General features: G+C 50.1%; 1 protein-coding gene across 2 annotated transcripts in view; it reads left to right on the forward strand.

Moving 5' to 3' along the window:
• The first annotated feature begins 550 nt into the window (after window positions 1-550).
• Window positions 551-21812, forward strand: part of LOC126547339 ((Lyso)-N-acylphosphatidylethanolamine lipase-like) — a 100754-nt gene continuing 79492 nt past the window's right edge. Inside the window, exon 1 of one of the 2 annotated variants that reach the window (XM_072288054.1) lies at window positions 551-620. The gene's annotated coding sequence lies outside the window, so the exon portion shown is untranslated. Of the gene's footprint in view, window positions 621-20381; window positions 20441-21812 lie in introns of those variants that run through there. The other variant, XM_055062707.2, reaches the window with a different exon arrangement.

The following is a 21812-nucleotide window of genomic DNA, read 5'->3' on the forward strand; positions in this document are numbered from 1 at the left end:
ATACAACCAATATGTTGTCATGTAGTGGGTTCTACTCTTTGGTTGTTTTTCACCGTAATTATTTATAACGGCCCAGTTTACCAAATGATTGGGTATTCTCCAAGCACACTACGTATTAAATAGTAAACTTTGTTTTCAAGCCTTAAACTCTTTTACTTTGGCGTGCATACTCTTTATTTCTGGGCACAATAAACCTTAAAAAAAGCAGAAATAAATCTAGAAAAGGAAAATATATAAATCTAAATAAAAAGAATTAGTCCCGGACCAGGACCTATTTTTCTTCAACTGCGAGGCTTTTCTTTCGAGGCACCCGTATGGGTTTCCTCTGTAGCAATTGCTACGATTGGGTAGCAATTGCTACAATTTTCCCTTAATTAATTACTTCTCTTCGCCTTCCGGGTTTCCGCAGAACTATTGCGTCAGAAAAAAATCTGTTTCGCTGTTCTCTGCTTTTAATTATAATGGCAACAAAATAAATATGCCAAAAGTAAGAATCTATTGGCGTCTCAGCGGGATATCGTTGCGGGGACAAGGAAGACGTGCAGCACCAGGCGGCGCGCTGGCGGCGAACGAGCTCGCCGAAGAGATCCCGAAGCTCCTCCGTACGCACGGTTCAACTGGTGAGTTCTGCCCCATGGATCTCGAATCAGACCCGCGCCATTTCACTCAGACGGACTATCACGTTGGCCAGCATGTGAGTTGGGTCCTACCTATTATAAGCGAACTCGCTCTTTTGCGCATCTGAAAACAGTTCTCGATATCGACATACACAGTCCAGGAAAAGATGTGTATAGATATATTGTGGTATTACTGCAGGCGCATCCAGGAAAGCATGGCAGACACTCAAAAGTCATGTGTGGTAGCTTACTGATATTAGTGAAAGGAAAAGTATCTGATCAATGCATTTGTTAGACCAGCACTGACAAAGTGATGGATCGGAATACGAAAGCCGGAACATTCAAGAAACACGAAGACAGCGGTATGGATTAGGGAGAAAGCGGGCGTAGGCAATATTTTAGAATGGAAATATCGCTATTATTTGCCCAAATATTATATCCCTTAATCTAAACTTTGAGAGTAAAAGAAAGAAGAGTTGGACAGGCCGTGCGGTCCAAAACGCAGATAACAGGTGGTGTATTAAAGTACACAATATGTACCAAGGGAATAGAAACACAATCGAAGGTCTATTATTATGCGCACCGGGTGCGACGAGGTTGGGAATTTTGCAGACATAGGATTAAGTCGGCGGAAGCAGGACACCGGTAATAGGAGATCACTTCCAGAGACCTTTGTCTGGCAGTCGATATAAAATGGCCTGTTGTCGACGATAGGGACTTGCGGTTGCCCCCGGCAGGACGACGGTCGGCGCGGTAGTCGAAGCCTTGAGGGCATCGTCGCCTTGAGTTGGCATTGCAAAGGTAGCCATGGACCGTCCTCTATGCGGATTTCTGACGTGGCGCAGCTATTCCACGATGAAACAGCTAACTCCAGTTTGCACGACTTGTTCTCGGTGAGATGAGCACTCGTACGTTGCATCACCATTGCCCAATTCTCACAGCGAATCCGTACAACATCGACCATAACGCAAATTATTATCACCAGATGGTGCTCCAGGTAATGCTGACGCTACGAAACGCACTACGAAACGGATTTGTGGCGGATGGACGTGCTTTTCGGGGCTCCGTGGCGACGACGAAATCATAAGTTTTTGTGCATGCTTTGAGCTTGCTTCTGTTTTTTATTTGCTGGTTTTTTGCATTTAAATAGTAATTGGGGGGTTTTCCTTTTCTTTCCCTTTTTTTGTCTCTCGTATTTCGGGTGCGCGGGTGTGCTTCGTGTAAATTTGTTTTGCAGGATGATTAGAGCGTCCTTTCGTGCCACGTGTTCCAACACGTGCAGCCGGGTGGGACGTTGAGTGTTTGTAGTCTTTAACTAGTAGCTTGGAAGTGGCAAGACAAATAGCTATTAGCGGTTTTACTGTGCGTGTTTGGTAGAAAAGTGAGAGCTTGGCCGCGTGGTTGAGCGCGTGCGAGAGCGTGTCATACCTTCGGTCTCCGAGACATTGTTTATTTTTGAAACAGTGGTGACAGTTGCTTTGCGGCATTTTGAGGATTTGGATCCTGTGGGTATCGTTTTTTTCTAAAAGGCACGTGCTCTGCATTGCTATAGTATTATAGTATTTGCAAAAAGCCGTGCAATACATGGCGAGAAAGCCGGTAAAGCAGGCAGTACGGGGGGGGGGGGGGGTCCCTCAAGGCAGATGAGGAGACGGGTGAGAATGGAGAGGGCGTCGAAACAACCGGCACACAATGTGATGTCGATACTAGGCGGCATAAAATGGAGGCTTTCCAGGAAGAGCTTCTCCAACAGGTGCAAGAGCTCAAAAATGAGCTAAACAGTGTGTCACAATCCACCCCGTGTCGTGAACAAGGGAGGGCTTCTCAGCGTGGTGGTGCTCAAAGATTACTGACCGGCGAGCTGCCGTGCTCGTCGGTGTTTATTGTGGTGCGGGTGACCACTGTTGCCTGCCGAGCTAGCAGGCCGCCGAGCTTGGCGGGTGAACCAAGATTATGTCCGAGGGGGCGTCACCTACTTGCTACAACCCAACAGTGGTCACCCGCACCACAATAAACACCGACGAGCACGGCAGCTCGCCGGTCAGTAATCTTTGAGCACCACCACGCTGAGAAGCCCTCCCTTGTTCACGACACGGGGTGGATTGTGACACTGGCGACGAGGATGGGATCCTCCTGACTCTTGCGACGAAGCTGGCGACGAGTACCTACGGAGCGTCCCACGCCGCCGCGAGCGGCGAAACACCGCCCCCCGTTGCTGTCGCCATGCCGCTGTACGGAAGGCTCGAGCCGTTCGAGGGAGATGGGTCCGCCTGGCAAATTTACGAGGAACAAGTCCACGTGTTCTTCCGGGCAAACGACACACCCGAGGCCAAACAGCGGGACATTTTCCTGGCCAGCTGCGGGACCCGCGTCTTCAGCCTCTTGCTCGACCTTCTGAAGCCAGCCACGCCGCACGTTAAGACGCTGGGTGAGCTGCTTGCCATACTGCGCTCGCATTTTAACCCAGCACCGTCCACGCTAATGGAGCGTTTCCGCTTCAACAGCCGGAGCCGCCGGGAAGGAGAGACCCTCGGGCAATTCGTTGCTGCGCTACGAGGGTTAGCGAGTGCCTGCGCCTTCGGGGACCAACTGGACTCGCTGCTCCGGGACCGTTTCGTCTGCGGAATCAACAACCCCGCCATGCAGACGCGACTCCTGGAGCTTCCCGACCCGTCGCTGGACGACGCCGTGAAGGCAGCGCTAGCAATGGAAGCTGCCGCCAAGGACGCCGGCGAGATTTCCCGTGCGACTGGCTCACCGTCGGCGGAAGCGGCGGTCAACAAGTTCGCGACAAAGGGCAGTACCTGCGGTCGCTGTGGTGGTGCCCACTCCCCTTCACAGTGCCAGTTCTCTCAAGCACAATGCTTTACGTGCGGGAAAACTGGGCACCTGGCACGTGTATGCCGAAGTGGGAGAACGAACAGCAAGCAGCAGCCTGATTCAAGCCCAGGTACAACACAAGCCCGCGGCAGGGTAGCCGTCGCAAGGGTACGCGGCGGAGGCATGCGGCAGCAAGCTCAAGTTCTTCCTCGGCCAGGCTCCACGTCGTGGCCGAGGACCCGCCGATTTTCGACATGTGGCACACAGGCTTTGTACCGTCGTCTGTGCCGCCATACATGCTGACCGTCGAAATCTGCGGGCACCCCATTTCCATGGAGCTGGACACGGGGGCCAGCGTGTCTGTAATGGCCGGGAAGCTCTTCAAGCGGACTTTCCCCGGCGTGTCCGTCGAGGCTTCGGGCGTGATGCTGCGCAGCTCCTCCGGGCAACTCTCCCAGGTCCAGGGTCAGGCACAGGTCAGCGTTCGCTTTGGCGACAGGGAGGCAACCCTTCCCCTTTACTTAACGAAGGGGTCGTCGCCGACGCTGCTGGGCCGAAACTGGATTCATGCATTGGGCGTTCGTCTGCCACAGTACCAGAAAGCCAGCCTGCATGTAGTGCAAGACGTTCCGAGCCTCCTGACCCAGTTCAAGTCCCTGTTCCAGCCAGGGGTGGGCACATTTGCCGGCACGACAGCTGGCATCTATGTACCTGAGGGAGCCCGGCCACGTTTTTTCAAGCCTCGCCCACTGCCGTTCGCCCTGAAGGACGGGGTTACCCAGGAGCTGCAACGGTTGCAGCGAGAGGGCATCCTGGTGCCCGTAAAGACATCTGAATGGGCCGCTCCCATCGTGCCAGTCCTCAAGCGAGATGGCAGTGTCAGAATCTGCGGGGATTTCAAAGTTACCATCAACCCCGTCGCTACCGTCGAGAAGTACCCGCTGCCCCGGATTGAAGATCTCTGGTCAGCATTGTCCGGCTCTGCAGGCTCGTTATAATGTGCCGCATCTCCCGGTTGATTGGCTGAGCCTGCTCGCTGGACACCGACGACGCCTCAAACTCAGTGCGTAGATTCTCGTACTCTCGACGAATCTGCACGATGTTGTCCTCGAGGCGAATGACCTCCGAGCGAAGCTTCTTCTGGACGAGTGTCGCTCCTTGCTGTCGACAGCCAAAAACTCACACCTTCGCCACATTGAGCAGATGGAAAGCGAGGAGCTCGTTGTCCAGAAGAAGCTTCGCTCGGAGGTCATTCGCCTCGAGGACAACATCGTGCAGATTCGTCGAGAGTACGAGAATCTACGCACTGAGTTTGAGGCGTCGTCGGTGTCCAGCGAGCAGGCTCAGCCAATCAACCGGGAGATGCGGCACATTATAACGAACCTGCAGAGCCGCAACAGGCAGCTCAAGAGCGAGGTCTCCCGCAGCAAGCGCAAGCTGCACAAGGCTCAATCAGAGAAGCAGAAGCTGGCTGCTGACCAAGGATGCCGTCCCGGGCCTTTGCCGGAGTCGGGAGCTCCAGTTTTCGCCAGGAACTTCCGTCCTGGCTCACCCTGGTCTGCCGGACAGGTGGTGTCTCCTGCCAGCGCCTCATCGCTGCTCGTCCGCATGCCAGACGGGGCCATGTGGCATAGACACGCCGACCATGTCAGACCACGCCTCGGGACCCGGCCAGCACCCTCGACTGCCACTGAGTTCCAGCCCGCAGGAGGACTAGCGGCAGCACCAGTCGCTTCTAGCGGAGTACCACCTACCTCGGAGGCGGCAACCGTAGCCAGTGGTGGGGCACCCGTGGGACCGGTGTCAAGCCCGGCACCACTCGCAAGGCCGACCACTACGGACCCCCCGGATGGAGCAAGGCTGGCTCAGGCAGCACCCGGCGTTGCCACACCCGACCCGTCAACACCGGTGCCCAGGCGGAGTACTCGACGGCGGAGGCCACCAGACCGTTACTCGCCTGGGTAGCAGGCACTGTCGACCCAGCAAGGGTAGAGGCAGAGCCTCATAGTGTGAACTTGGACGTTTGTTTTTTATTTTAACAAACAAACTGGGGGTGAGGGGTTGTAGCAAGTAGGTGACGCCCCCTCGGACATAATCTTGGTTCACCCGCCAAGCTCGGCGGCCTGCTAGCTCGGCAGGCAACAGTGGTCACCCGCACCACAATAAACACCGACGAGCACGGCAGCTCGCCGGTCAGTAATCTTTGAGCACCACCACGCTGAGAAGCCCTCCCTTGTTCACGACACGGGGTGGATTGTGACACAGTGAGCGTGAGGCACGGAAGGTAGTTGAAAAAAGGCTTGAAGCAGCCGAGGAAAAGCTGAACAGGGCCGCCATTGTGAACGGCAATGTGCGTGACAATGGAACGCTGACCCCCGAGGCGACACGCGAGGGAGGATCAGAGAAATACGTCGAACGCAGGCAGGGTGATGAAGGGTTAGCTGGAAAGAGCAGCACCTACCTTGAGGCCGCTACGCGGAAAAAGCAGGAGCCCAGGGGACAATCCCCCTTGTCGAGTCCGAATCACGCGGAAAATGGCAAAGGGAAGCAGGGAGAGGTAGGAGAAAGTGAAATGGTCATTATCGCTGGCGATTCAAACCTGGCTGGATGCTCAAAAGCAATTGTGGAGAGGGTGAAAGGCGACAGAAGAGTGGCGGTAGGGACATTTCCAGGGCGCACACTTGGTTCTATCATGGAGCGAGCAAAAGAAAAGCTCGCGGAAAATGCCCACGTGCGCAACTCGTCATAGTAGCAGGTGGGCTAAATGACGTCCTAAACAGGAAAGGGCCAGGACTAGCCCAGCGCTTGGCGAAGGGGGTGGACGACTTGCGTGAGCTATCCCCTCAGGTGCAGATCGTGGTGTGCACGGTACCGGAGGTGCCTGTGCGTGACAGTCACGTACAAAGAGCCGTAGTGGCTGCTAATGAGGCAATCTGGAAAATGAGCCGAGAGAAAGGCTTCGAGGTTGTCGAAGTAAACAGGGAAGTGAGAAGTTGTGGTGGTTTTAAACGAGACGGGATCCACTTCAATTACAGGTTAGCACGAGAAGTGGGCTGGCGACTTGGTGGTCGCGCTGTTGCTTTTTTAGGGGGCCCTCAGGCGCTCAGGAGGTCAGCGCAGATAGTAATGAAGAAGGTCCCCTAGGGGAACATCAGAAGAGCATCGCCGTCGATAATAGAAAAAGGAGGAAAACAAGAAAAAGAGTTCGCCATGCAATAGGCTACATAAACATGCAGGGCGGCAGAAGAAAGGAAAAGTGGGCAGAGATTGAGGAGCAGGTACACAGAGAACAAATAGGGGTGTATGCGGTTACAGAAACGCACCTTAGAGACTCAGAAGAGCCGCCAGTTATTGATAATTATGTTTGGGAAGGGTGCAACAGAACTAAGTCGGAAAGAAAGGGAGGGGGAGTCGGAACGCTCATCCATCAGGGAGCCAAATGGAAAAGAGTAAATTCACAATGTCAAGAGCATCTTTGGTTATCAGGTACAATGAGTGGGAAAGAAACTTGGCTGGGTGTTACATATTTGTGGACCGGAAAAAATTGCACAGAGAAGAATAAAGAGTTAGTGGAATGCATAAGCGCTGATATTAAGGGTTTCGGGAGTGGTGCTGAAATTGTCCTATTAGGTGACATGAATGCCCACATACAGGATTTAGATGGCTATACCGACAATAACGGGAAGTCAATGCTGGACCTTTGTGAGCAACATAACCTCGTGATCGTGAATACAGGGCCTAAGTGTGAAGGACAGGTCACGTGGGCAGTGGGAAACCGGCAATCAACCATTGATTACTGTCTGATGACAGAAGGAATTCATGATAAGTTGAGAGAAATGGTCCTCGATGAGGAAGGGTTTAACAGCATAGGGAGTGACCATAAACGCATCATATTGAAAATGGGATATGTAGTTGGGAAAGAGAGCAAGGAGAGCAAAATGGCCAGTCCAAATTTGAACGCTGAACAAATAGCAAATACAATCACTAGAGTTGAGGAAGAACTTGGCAAATGGCCAAGTAAAGAGTGGGAATATGGTGAGCTTCTAAGTGTAATAACGACAGAAATACGGAAAGAGAAACAACATGTTCGTTGGAAAGGAAAAAAGAAACCAAAAAGCTGGTGGAACAAGGAGATACGAGAAGCGATCGCCGAACGACAGAAAGCATCTCGAGAGCACAGGCAGGCAAAGAAGGCGCAGTTGTCACAGGATGAAGTAACTAGTAAATGGGAAATATACCGGGAGAAAAAGTCTATGGTTCAAATACTGGTGCAGGCAAAATTAAAAGGTGAAAGTGAACGTTGGTTGTCAGAAATACGTGAGAAAAAGAAGGCCGCACCTAGAATATTTTGGAACCACATAAACTTATTAGGCAGGAAGTCAACAACAATACAACAACATATCCTAGACGAAGATGAAAGCAGACTGGAAGGAGAAGCGGCAATAAATTACATCCGAAAAATAACAGCCGAATCTTTCCAAGGCAATGACGAGGTTGTATTTGAGGAAAAAAAGAGCATGAAAGAGACCCAGGAAAAGGAGCTGGTTCTGACAAATTTAAACTGGAAGAAAGCGGAAGAGAAAATTCCTAAGAGCACAGCCACAGGGCTAGACGAGGTTCCCGTTAAGCTGATAAATGAACTAGGACCAAAAAGTAAGGAAGCTCTGGTGAAAGCAGTGGAAAAAACTTTAAAAGATAGACGGATACCAGACAGTTGGCGACAAAGTAGAATGAATTTAATTTATAAAGGTAAGGGGGAGAAAGACAGAATTCACTCGTATAGACCGTTGACCATTACATCGGTAATATACAGGCTAGCAATGCAGGCAATCAAATTAAAGCTTCAAGCATGGACAGAGAATAATGGCATTTTGGGAGAGCTTCAGAATGGTTTTAGAATAAGTAGGCGTTTGGACGATAACTTGTTTGTTCTTACTCAGTGTATTGAAATATCAAAAGCAGAAAGCAGACCGTTGTATGTGGCCTTTTTAGACATTACAGGAGCCTACGACAACGTAGACCGCAACATTTTGTGGGATATTCTGGAAGGGGAAGGCTTAGGTAACGATTGTATACAGCTTTTGATAGAGATTTACCTAGAAGATACCGTTTGCGTTGAATGGGAAGGGATGAGGAGAGCGGAGAAAGTTCATATCAACAAGGGACTGAGGCAAGGGTGCCCTTTATCCCCGCTGCTGTTTATGATGTACATGGTGAGGATGGAGAGGGCGCTGGAAGGAAGTAATATCGGGTTTAATCTCTCATACAAACAGGCAGGTACAGTAATAGAGCAGCAACTCCCAGGTTTATTTTATGCGGACGACATTGTGTTGCTCGCTAACAAGCAAAGCGATTTGCAACGTCTGGCTAATATCTGTGGACAGGAAGGCAACAATTTAGGTTTGAAATTTAGTGTTAGAAAATTAGGTGTTATGGTATTCAATGAAAACAGTGAACAGACAGTGGAGATACAGGGCCAAGAAATACCTCGGGTAACAGAATATAAATACCTTGGTATATGGATAAACGAAGGCAATGGATATATGGAAACACAAGAAAAACCATAACAGTCAAGGGGAAGAGAAATGCAGCCATAATGAAGCACAGAGCGCTGTGGGGATACAATAGGTACGAGGTCCTCCGAGGTATGTGGAAAGGGGTAATGGTTCCAGGACTTACGTTTGGAAATGCGGTTGTTTGCTTTAAATCAGGGGTACAATCAGGACTCGACGGGAACCAAAGGTCAGTGGGTCGCCTCGCATTGGGCGCTCACGGGAAGACTACAAATGAAGCTGTGCAGGGGGATATGGGCTGGACTAGTTTTGAAGTGAGGGAAGCTCGCAGTAAAATGGAGTATGAAGAACGGCTGAGGAATATGGAAGAAAGTTAATGGGCTGGGAGAGTGTTCAGGTATCTGTACAGGCAAAACATTGATTCACAGTGGAGGAAAAGAACTAGGAAGCTTACCAGCAAGTATGCGGCCTGTGGGGTGGGCAACACAGCAACAAGGAAGGTCAAGCGGAAAGTCAGAGAGGCTGAATTAATCTCATGGGTGGCGGCAATGGAAAAAAAACCTGCCATGAGTAACTACTTAAGAGGAAAAAACGAAATCAGGAAAGAAACCATCTATGATAACTCAAAGGGAAGCTCATTACTTTTCGAAGCGAGATCGGGATGCCTTAGAACACGCACCTATAAAGCGAGATATAAGAAGGAAGAAGAAGCATGTGCTTGCTGCGGTAAAGCTAGGGAAACGACGGAGCATACTTTACTAGAATGTGAAGACGTCTACCCAGCGGTCGATTTAGGCACCACTGGCCTCCTTGAAGCCCTTGGGTTCAGCGGGAGCAGTGGTAAAGCAAACAGGTCCGCAATAGACATTAGTAAGAGGCGATTGGAGGATTGGTGGAAGAAAAGTAGGGAAACGAAAAAAGACGGAGACGTACAAAAGCACAATTCGCAATAGGGGATCAGAAAGTTTGGACGCGGTAGTTCATAGTGTTTTTTTTTTCTTTTTTCATTGGTTAACCTAGGTAGGACATTAGGCAGCATAGTAGCAAGAGCTTGGTGGCGCAACCCACCGCCCCGTTCCAAAGGGGACGCTTATAGGATCCATCCATCCTACGTGGAGGTTCATCTTGAGTGAAAGCAAGCTGAATCTCATCAACAAAGGCAAAGGTGATAAGGATAAGGCGAGCTCGTACAGGCCAGTTACATTAACGTCGGTGATATACAGAAAGGAAATTCAAGCCATCAAATTAGATATGTCGAAGTGGGTAGAAAAAAATTATACAGTGGGTGAACTACCCCATGGGTTCAGACCAGGCAGACGCACAGAGCATATGCCTGTACTAACTCGTTGCATAGACCTTTATTGACAGATATTAACTGCGCAAAAAAACTGGCACAAAGAAGGAACAGACGACACAAGCGCAACTCTCAACTATAGTTTATCTCAGGCAAAACGTTGACACGTAAGTACTTCATCGTTACATGATCACCCTGGTGGTGGAACTGAAAATCACAAGAAAAAAAGCGTAAAGACCAAACGGACAAGAACAGCTATCCCTTGACTAGGCTGGAGTTACAAATTTGTTCATGAACTTTAATGGGCGTCGCGACACGTGCTGCGCAAGAAGGCAAATTCTTTTTCTGACAGTGTGATGGAGGGCTGACTGACACATGCATCATCCATGTTTCTGATATGAAAAGCCTCGATGATTTCCCTGTTAATTTTTTGTTTGGCAGTCGAAAAGATGCGCGTATTCGTTGTTTGTTGCGGCAACTCATACATCGGCCAAAGCGGTTGCTGTATTAACATAAGACTTATGGTGCATGAGTTGGCCCGCTCCAACTCATCCGGCACCCATTTAGTTTATCACTTTAGTTCTAGCGGCCGTAACGCTTCGTTGCCAAAGGGTGCAAAAACAGGCAAAGGGCGAAACAGAAAGTCCCTGGACTGATGTATGCGGGTGACATAGTGCTACTAACGAACAAAGTAAGACATCTACAGGGACTTTCGAATATGTGTGGCAACGCAACGACAAATATAGGCTTTGGGTGTAGTACACAGAAATCGGGAATTATGATCTTTACTGAAGAGATGAGTGATTAGGTGTTATCAATTCAGCAGCAATTTAAACCCATAGCCCGTCGTGGTTGCTTAGTGTCTTTGGTGTTACGCTGCTAAGCACAAGGTCGTGGGAAGAAATACCGGCCAAGGCGGCCGCATTTCGATAGGGGCGAAATGCAAGAACACCCGTGTACTTAGATTTAAATGCATGTTAAAGACCCGCAGGTGGTCAAAATTAATCTGGAGTCCCCCGCTATACGGTGTGCCTCATAATCAGATCGTGGTTTTGGCACGTAAAACCCTATAATTTTATTGTGATAGCAATTATATGGTCACTCCAGGCGTATTTCTGCCGTCGCCGTCGGCATCGCCGTGAAGTTCCGTATACAGTCTAAGGGGGATAAGATCGTCGCCGAGCGCCGTGTGCTGTACATGCGAGTGAAAGCGTGCGATGATGAGCCGGCGATCGCGGTTCGATTTCGCGCACGCAAGCGAGGAAAGCGGGAGGGGGTAGAGGAAGCGTACCATCTTTCGTCGCGCAGAAGGATCGTGGGGGAGGGTAGGAAGGGGGGCGCGTTCTACGCCGGGCGGCCCCGGCGGCCGCGCGCGCCAGCCAGGGCCGCTGTATTTTGAAAGCCATCTGCGACGGGGACAGAGACCGCCGCGCGCTGTGTTTTCGCGACTTAGTTCGCGTTGATGCGAGACGCAGCACGAAGGTCATGCTTCTTCACTCTAGCGTTTTGACAGCGAGTTTCCGCGGTCATCGAGAGATGTGTTCATATTTGCTTGCGCGCGCATGACACCATGCTTGTTAATTTAGTTAGTATGCCTATGATTACAAGTTTATACGGCCAATAAAACTTCTATATCCTTACTCCGTACAGATAGGTGTCCACTAATTTGCTATCGCAATTGATCCTTCGCCTTTCGGGTGGAACAGCGACGTTTTATAGACGCCTGCAACCGCTACACAAACACCGCCTCCACGTGCACGCACAACGCGTACGTCGCGTGCGCCACACCAGGCAAGGCAGCGGTTGCGATCGATGGACTCGCCGAGCACGCCGCCTTCAAGCTCGCTATGCGTGCGGACCGGGGGTTGCGCGATGGAGACCTCAACTCCTTCCGTACAGTGTTCACCAACGTCAAGTGCGTCATTGTGGACGTATGCAGCATGATGAGCAGCGTCACCCTCACACATGTCGATGACCACCTACGACAGATCACTGGCAATTACAACGATCTTTTCGGCGGCTCGGACTCCATCATGTGCGGTGATTTGCGCCAGCTGCCCTCCGCGCCAGCGAGCTGTGCAGACGCAGTAAAACGCGCAACAACGTATTCAACACCCAAGTTACTTGGCATCACCTCTCCTACTTCCCACTTGTGCAAGTCGTCCGCCAGAGCGACGCCATATTCTCCTCTATACTGTCAATGATCGGCGATGGTCGTGCGCTCGAAAAGGAAGAAGTCGACATGTTTCACGTTCGCTTAGTTTCCAAACACTACTCAAAATGCCGCTGTCCTCAGGCGGTCAGACTATTCTACTTTAACAAGGACGCCGAGGCGTAAAACACGCAGGACGCCGTCCAAGACGTGGATGCTATTCACGAGGCTATGGAGACGACGCCATCATCGACTACCGCAGCGATGCTCACTGTGAGAGGGCAAAACGTCGTCAATACTGGCTTACCACTGCTGAGGTCGCTAACCTGCCGAGAAAAGTCGTACTATGCTTAATGAAGCCGTACATGCTTACCCTCAAAATTGACCTGTCTGACGGCTCAGTTAATGGAGAGGTGGGTCGTCTCAAGGACATGCAGCTCGACGAAATGGGCCTCCCCAAACGTCTTTGGCTCTACTTTCGCTGTCAGGCAAGTGGCAACATTGCTCGCCTCAAGTCCAAGTCTATTCGTGAAGTTGCTGGTCCTGTAGTTCCTGTCGATTCCGTTCCCACCGAACTGCGCACTGCCACTGTAACTTTGGACAGAAAAACGGGCGTGTCCTGCCATCGCAAGCAGTTCCCCGTAATGCAAGCGAGTGCTGTTACTATACATAAATCACAGGGCGGGACATACAGCCAGGGGGTCTACGATTATCAAAAGCGCCACTCGCAGAACCTTCTTTATGTTGCTTTAGGCCGAGCCACCACTCTGGACGGTCTATTCTTAACGAACACTGAAGACTTCCTCTTCTACCATGGAAGAGAAAACCCCGATCGGGCCTTGTTGGACAAATTTCATCGATTACGAAACCATCCACTCAATACGATCACCGCCAAGTGGTTCGCACACCTTAGCGCTATGCAACATCAACGTGCGCTCGTTGCCTGCGCACGCCTTCAAAGTCTCGCACGGCCACGTCGTCTGCGAGGTACCACTACTATGCTTATCAGAAACGTGGACAGACACTGCCGTCGACTTGCTAGGTTGCAAGTGCCTTGGCCTCGCAAAACCACACGATCACCGAACTGCTGGAGTCGCCGTTTATGAGCACTTCGACGGAACCACGCTTTTACTGCGAAGCGTTCCCTCCAACTCAACTCGTTGCCTCAGATGAGTTGTGACGATGCGTGTACCGTTAAAACATCACAGGGCTTCATTGTCGCAGCATTATACCTCTCACCAAGAACTTCGCGTACCGACGTCACTAACTTCTTGCTCCATAAGTTCCGCGCGGTGTGCCTCGAGGATGCGCCGGTGATCATTACTGGAGGTTTTAACGTCAGTGTGCTTCAACGTGAAAACGATCGAGTGCATTGTCGTGTTCGTTGATGCCGAATTTGGACTTCACCTCCTGTAGGACGTCAGGCTGCCTACTACACGCCACAACACCTGTTTGCATCTTGTGTTCGGAAAGGGTGTCGCATCCCGAGTGCACTGTGTGCCATTGCCAACCTACTTCAGCGGCCACACGGCGGTTGTCGCGGTCGTCGAGCGAACTGTGTTCCACTTATATTCACATGTGTTTACATCATAATACTATATCTGGTGCAATTCGTTTCTACCCCTCATTAATTACCCCACGTACTTCTGGTCATGTGATTATTGCCTTACTACATTTCTAAGCACATTCGAGCGAGCGCTCCATCGCATATGTGCCCCGCGCGCCCAGTGTGATCTGCTGAGCGCGCGATGGCGGCCACATCAGGGCGACAACGAGCCGAGACCTCTGCTGCAGTTTTACCTTTATGTGCGCTATCCTCCCTCGCGCCGTATGGGCAGAGTTAGCTAATCTGCTCATTTCCCGACGCACGGCATGCATGCAATACCACCCGGATCGGCAACACAGAACGTATATAATAGACCCTCGCACCTGCACGCGCTGTCCACGGGAGCCGCTTCTCAATGCCACCGTTTCACACGCGCCTTGTCGTGGTCATCCACTCTCTCTCTTCTATCGGTTTGGCTACGCCGGGGCACACCTGCTTACTTAGCAAGCTCACGTTTACTATAATTCATATTGCACCTAAAGCTGCTAGCCTTACTTCGTATAACATTACAATGCGTTGCTATCGCATTCATTGCTTCGCCCTCGCGGCTAAACTGTGACTTTTTTATGTCATACCCATGGTCAAGCAATATAAATACCTGTGCGCATACATAAACGAAGGAAATATTTACTCAGGCACCAACCAATATAATCTGAAATTAAAGGCGTACTACATAGATAGAGATGTCCTGAGGACGAGAAAAAAAGATTAAGGAGATGTATAGAAACATTCTAGAATGAAAAGCATGTATAGCATACCCTATTAACTCAAGCAGGCTAGGTGACTATTTGTCACCGCCCCGTTTCAAAGGGGATGCCAATAAGTCATTATCATCATCACCACCACGTCATCCACTCTGTTCAAGCTGAAAAGACGGTGAGAATGATCTCACCCTTTCTCGTCTCGAAATCTCTGACTGAAGTCTTTGGACCAGGTTACAAAGCATCGAAAATGGCAAGCGGTGATCGGCTACTGGAGCTCCGCGATTAGAAATAGCATGAAAAACTAGCCAATCTACTGTCCTTTGAGGATGTTCCAGTGACAATTACCCCGCACCGTACCATAAATACCACCCGCGGTGTCGTCTTCGATGCTGATTTATTGGAGCTATCTGAAGCTGAACTCCTGGAGGGCTGGAGTGATCAGAGCGTTATCAGTGTCAAACGAATTAAGATGAGGCGGGATGGAAAAGAAATCCAGACCAAACACCTAATACTTTCGGTTCAAGTGTTTTGCCCGAGACCATCGAGGCGGGGTCCACCTTAAGATTCGTGTTAGGCCATATGTACCAAATCCCCTCAGATGCTTCAAGTATCAAAGGTTCAGCCACAATTTACAGTACTGTCGAGGCCGGCTGACTTGTGCCAAGTGTAGAGACAATGACCGTTACTCTGAAACCTACCGGGACACTCGACACTGGGTCAACTGTGATGGCGAGCATGACGCATACTCGCGGTCCTGCCCATCTTGAAAGAAAGAAAAAGAAATAGTCCCAATCAAAGTAAAAGAAAATGTAACGTTTAAGGGGGCTTGTAGGTGGGTATCACACCTGCCAGCGAACCGCTTTGCTGAAGTGGTGCGTCAGGGGCGGTGCCACAACGGCGCCCGGCGGCTGTCTGGCCCACACGCAGTGAGCCGGCGGTGAGGCCTTCTGCTCCCTTGGTGGCTCCAACTAGCCCTGCTCCGCCACCCCAACAAAAGGGACCATCGACCTCCGAGCTCGTGGCCTCAAAGGCCTCTTCCGACGTATTGAGGCCGTCACGTCAAGCGTACCGCTCGCAAGAGCGCGTGTGCAGCGCCTAACAAGAGGCGATGGACACAACAACCAGCCAGACGGCGCCACCAGCGCCTAAGGAGCGGCGAGATTCTCGCGATCTCTCCAAGAAAGACAAACCTAGCCTCACGGCACCTGCCAAGGGCCCCGTGGCTGATCTTCGTCTCTTATGCTCACAGCACAAACACTTTCTTCATTATGGAGACACAAATAGTACAATGGAATGTTAGAGGACTCATTCATAACCTCGATGATATTAGAAAACTCCTACTCAAACACAATCCAAAGTTGCTCTGTGTTCAAGAGACACATCTGAAACATACGAGCACTAACTCTCTTCGTAATTACACCATCTTCCGAAAAAACTGCGACGAGGCTAACACCGTTGGTGGAGTAGTAATAGTAGCCGACAAGTTTGTAGCTTGCCGACACGTTGCCCTTCAGACGCCCCTTGAGGCAGTGTCAGTTCGGGCCATTGTTTTTAGTAAATCGGTCCCTGTATGTTGCATTTATGTACCCCTGAAACATCATCTCGAAAAGACAGCCTTTTATAACCTCATTGATCAACTTCCCGAACCTTGCATACTCGTGGGAGATCTTAACGCTCACAACACGGTGTGGGGAGGCTCACGATGCGACGCGAGAGGTCGACTCATTGAAAACTTCCTTTTAAACTCCTGTGCGTGCCTCTTCAATAAGAAGGAACCAACGTATATAATCCTCACCATAATTCATACTCGTCAATAGAACTGACGATCGGCTCCCCTTCTATTTTCACTGATTTAGAATAGCTTGCAATCAAAAATCCATTCGGAAGTAATCGTTTCCCAGTAACGCTGAACTTAGTAGCCCGACTTGGCTCCCCTCCGTATGTCCCTCGCTGGAAACTGGTTTCATCTGACTGGGAAGCTTCTAGGGAATCCACCTACTTATCACGAAATGTTATAAATAAGTTTACTATAGATCATGTTGTATCATTCTTTACCGTTTTCATCATTGACGCTGCTGAAATGTTCATTCCTCAAACAAGTGGCACTTCATTCAAAATACGGGTTCCTTGGTGGAATGACCATTGCAGGGAGGCACGAAGGAGACAAAGCTTGGGGCAAGCTACGTTAATGTCCTAAGGCAGAAAATCTAATAGAATTTAAACATGTTAAATCCGATGAAAGAAGGACGCGACGACATAAAAAGAGTGCAAGCTGGCAGAGGTTTCTCTCAGCTATATATTCGTATACTCAAGAGGCTAACGTACGGGACGGGCTAACAAGGCTAAAGGGACGAGAAATTCATCCGTTACCTCTAGTGAACGATGAAGCAAACATCTTGGAAGACCAAGCAGACGCTCTTGGCGAACACTTTGGGCGCGTTTCCAATTCTAATCATTACTCCGAGGCATTCTTAAAGCACAAACAAATAGCAGAACGCAAGGCCATCGACCGCAAATGCCGACAGAACGAATCCTATAACCTGCCTTTTAACATTGCCGAATTGAGAGCCTCCCTGGCTGCACGTCAGAGCTCTGCACCTGGACCTGAGAGGATCATGTACGGCATGATTAAATACCTCCCCAGTGATACTCAAATAACGCTACTCGCGCTTTTCAACGCTATATGGATTGCCGGCTACCTTCCTACTGCATGGAAAGAAGCCCTTGTCGTCCCGATTCTGAAAAAGGCAACGACCCCACAGTAGTAACAAGTTACCGCCCAATCGCCCTCATGCACGAGTTGTATTTGCAAGCTTTTTGAAAAATTGATAAACCATTGTATTTTACACTTCCTTGAGTCAAACAAAATTTTTGATCCATATCAGTGCGGTTTTAGAGAAGGGCGATTTACAACCGGCCATCTCGCGCGCATCGAAGCAAATATTCGCGATGCCTTCGTACATAAACAATTCTTCTTAACCGTGTTTCTCGATAAGGAAAAGGCGTACGATACAACTTGGCGTTACGGAATCCTGCGGGACCTGTCGGCGCTGGGCATCCACGGCAAAATGTTAAACATTATAGAAAGCTACCTACACAACCGTACATTCCGGGTGAAAAGGGCAACGCACTGTCGTGTACATTCATACAGGAAACTGGCATACCCCAGGGAGGCGTACTCTGAGTCGTTAAGATGAATACGCTTCGTACGTCATTAGCACCAGCTATTTTTTATTCCGTCTACGTAGACGACATACAAATAGGTTTCAAATCCTGCAACCTTAGAGTGTGTGAGAGACAGGTACAGCAGGGCTTGAACAAGGTGCCCAAGTGGGCAGACAAAAATGGATTTAAAATAAATCCCCACAAAAGTTCTTGGGTTCTGTTTACAAGAAAGAGAGGCCTGGTTCTAGATCCTTTTGTAGAACTGTGGGGACAACAAATAGCTGTCAACAAAGAGCACACATTTGTAGGTGTTATACTTGACTCCAGGCCTACTTTCATTCCACACATAAAATATTATAAAGCAATATGTCTCAAAATAATAAACTTACTGAAAATCTTATCCCACACAACATGGGGTAGCGACAGGAAGTGTTAATTGAATCTTTACAGGGGTCTATTCGATCACCATTGGACTATGGTGCCGTAGTATATCGCTGTGCCGCCCCGAGCGTGCTAAATATGCTAGATCCCGTCCACCATCTGGGTATCCGCCTGGCCACTGGGGCATTTAAAACAAGGCCTGCCGAAAGTCTATACGTATGGTCATGGTACATATGGTATGGTCATATACGAATGGTCACTCCATTTTTAGAGAACATACATCAGCTTCACCTACTTTCTCAAAGTGCACTATAATCAGGAACATCCGTGTTCCACAAGCGTTAACGACTTGGCGTGTGCAACACTTTTTTGTAATAGACCCTCTTAATAATAGACCCTCGTAATAGACTACCTTTTTCACTGCGTGTGAGGGAACTTAGCGAAGAAATGGATGTCCCAATTCTCGAACATCGCCTAATGCCTCCAGCTAAGCTATTAACGCCCTGGGAGTGGCAGATGATAGAATGTGATGTATCCTTTGTAGAGGTCACAAAGCAAGCTCCTGAGCTCGAAATCGCAATGAATTTCCGTGAACTTCAATGGAAGTACTCTTGCTCCGAATTCTACATAGACGCGTCAAAGTCACATGCTAGCGTATACTTGCTGCTAGCGTATACCGCTGCTGTTTTACCCTCTGTTTCTAAATCTGATGTGTTGAACCCCCTAACAAGTATCTTCACTGCAGAAGCCTATGCAGTACTGTCTGCGGTAAAACATATAAAGAAATTAAAACTTGAGAGAGCAATAATATTGCTACGGAACAATATGTGCGATCACGAAAAGGCGAGCAGTGCGAAGACGACGACGGCGATGAGAAGCTAGCGCGGGCTGTTACCTCTTGGCCAAGCGCAGCGTATTTTCTTGTAAATATACTTGCACATAGCTTTTCGTCTGCGTCTTCCTACGTAACATATCTGGTGGAGGTGAACGTTCCCTGTACCTCGTCACGGAGCTTCGCAGTGGACGGTACGTCGAGCCTTCCTTCATGGCTCCCGGCGACGACAACCGGACTCCCCCGGCTCTGACACCTGCTGCCACTTCGACGACCTACATCACTCTCCCCGCGCCCCGTGATCCTGGCGTATTCTCGGGCAAAGATGAAGAAGACGTCGATGTCTGGATCAGCCTGTATGAACACGTCAGCCGCAATAACCGGTGGGACCCTACTATTATGCTCGCCAACGTAGTCTTTTACATCGGTGGCACACCTAGAGTTTGGTATCGTACGCACGAAGATGAGCTCACCAGTTGGGATTCACTAAAGACACAGCTTCGGGACTTGTTCGGCAACCCCTACGGTCACCAACTTGCCGCGCAGAAGGCGCTTTCCGGCCGTGTGCAGACGTCAACAGAGCCCTATGTCACGTACATTCAGGACGTCTTGGCTCTGTGCCGCAAAGTTGATACCCACATGACTGAGTCAGACAAGGTTGCCCACATCCTCAAAGGCATTGCCGATGACGCCTTCAACTTGCTCGTTTGCAACAACGTAGCGATGGTGGATGCTGTTATATAAGAGTGCCGCCGCCTGGAACTCGCTAAAAGCCGACGTATTGACCAGCACTTTGCCCGTCTGCCCAACACCCCAGCGACATCTTCCTGTGCCGACACTCCTCGTCCCAACAACACTGCCGATGTTACCAGGATCTTCCGGCGTGAGATCGAGGCCACCTATCCTGCTGCCTTCGACTCCAGTCCCACCAACACATCTGCAGTCACGGTCTCACTGATTCAGGCAGTTGTCCGCCAAGAGTTCGAAAACATGTGTCTTCACACCATCTGCTCGGCCCATCGTCCTGATACCCGCCCGGCTTCTTCGATTCCGCCCCGTCCCGCACCTTCTTACCCACCACGTTTCCGCAACCCATCCGAATGGCGCACTGCTGACGACAAGCCCATTTGTTTCCACTGCCATCGAATCGGGCACATTTCTCGGCACTGTCGCAGTCGCTGGAGTTCCCCGACCCGGTCTACTTATACCGCCGACTCTCGCCCCCCAGGTGGCCCTTCTCGTCCCTACGCCGCACGCTCCGATAACGCCGCCGCTGATTCTCCTGCACCGAACCGCTCCTATTCTCGTTTGCCTTCGCCCCAACAACGACAATCTCGCGCTCCCCTGACAGACTCGGTAAGTCTTGTAAAAGCGTTAACGCCTTTACGAAAGCATACAACTCCTGTTTTTATTGAATTTTACTCACTTTTGTGTAACATTTATTATCTCATAGACATGTAGTAATATGCTGGGTTCCTGACCACAGAGGATCGAGAGTAATGTGCTTGCCGACGAAATCACTACATCAATAGCATCGCAAGGTATTCATTCCGCTGCTGCCCTTGCCATAGACATAAAGCCTTTCTTATGAAAGAAACTGCGAAGCCACTGGCAACGCTTGCAAAATGCTGAAATGAGCAATAAGCTTCACGTGATTAAGTCGAAATTAGGTTTCTGGCCCCCAACTACGAAAACATGACCAGATGTCCTATTCACTCGACTCAGAATAGGACACACATTTGGCACTCATAACTATCCGTTAAGTGGCAACGAGCCTCCACCCTGTGGTAGATGTGGTGACGGGCATCACGTCTTCCTGGAGTGGGCATGCCGAAAGAGAGAGGAAGAAACATTTTCCTCTTGCGTACCGTTGTTGTGTCCCTCTTCATCCGGCTATGTTCCTTGGCAAAGAACCGCTTTTTAAGACCAAGCTATCCTCACTATCTTGAATGATGTCCTACATGATATACGCCCGCTATACGCAACTGAGCGTTTCGCGACTCGGCGCAAGGGCAACTGACGATCGCGGCTCAATCTCGCGCGCCGCATGTGGAGGAAAGCGGGGAAGCAGTGCGGGAGGGAGTGGGGGCGGCCTCGGCCAACACCACCTAGATAGCACAAGGCCTTTTCACTCCGATCCATGACGTCATTTTACCTAGCCCGGCTTCCATAGAATACAATGGGGATGATCCCGAGTAGGCAACAGTGATTTTGACGTCACCGCTTTCGTCACCCCAGCCTTGTCAATGGGAATTTAGGGCCATGTTTGTGACGTCATGGATCGGAGTAAACAGGCCTTGCGCTATCTATAGGTGGCATTGACTCGGCTCCGCCAATAAGTGCGTACGTTGCATGGCCGCGCGGTCGCTTGCGTCGTATCTCGAAAGGTATCTGCAGATGGCTCATACCTTTCCGCGCTCTGTGTTCTCGTTGCTCTTGAGTTGAAGCAGTAAAGCGTACGAAGGTCACCTCGCTCGCTGTTGCTGCTGCTGCTGCTGCTGCTGCACTTGCTCACACCAGCGTTTTGACAGCGAGTGTCCGCGCTCATCGAGTGTGATCTGCTCATGTTTGCTTGTGCGCGCTGACGCCACGCTTGTTAATTCAGTTAGTAAGCGAATGTTTCCAAGTTGATACGTCCGATAGAACTACTATCCTTACTTCGTATATAGCTGTCGACTAATTTGCTATCGCAATCGATGCTTCACCTTTCGGGCGAAACTACGATTTT

This window comes from Dermacentor andersoni, chromosome 1 (assembly GCF_023375885.2).
Source record: "Dermacentor andersoni chromosome 1, qqDerAnde1_hic_scaffold, whole genome shotgun sequence".
NCBI lineage: Eukaryota > Metazoa > Arthropoda > Arachnida > Ixodida > Ixodidae > Dermacentor > Dermacentor andersoni.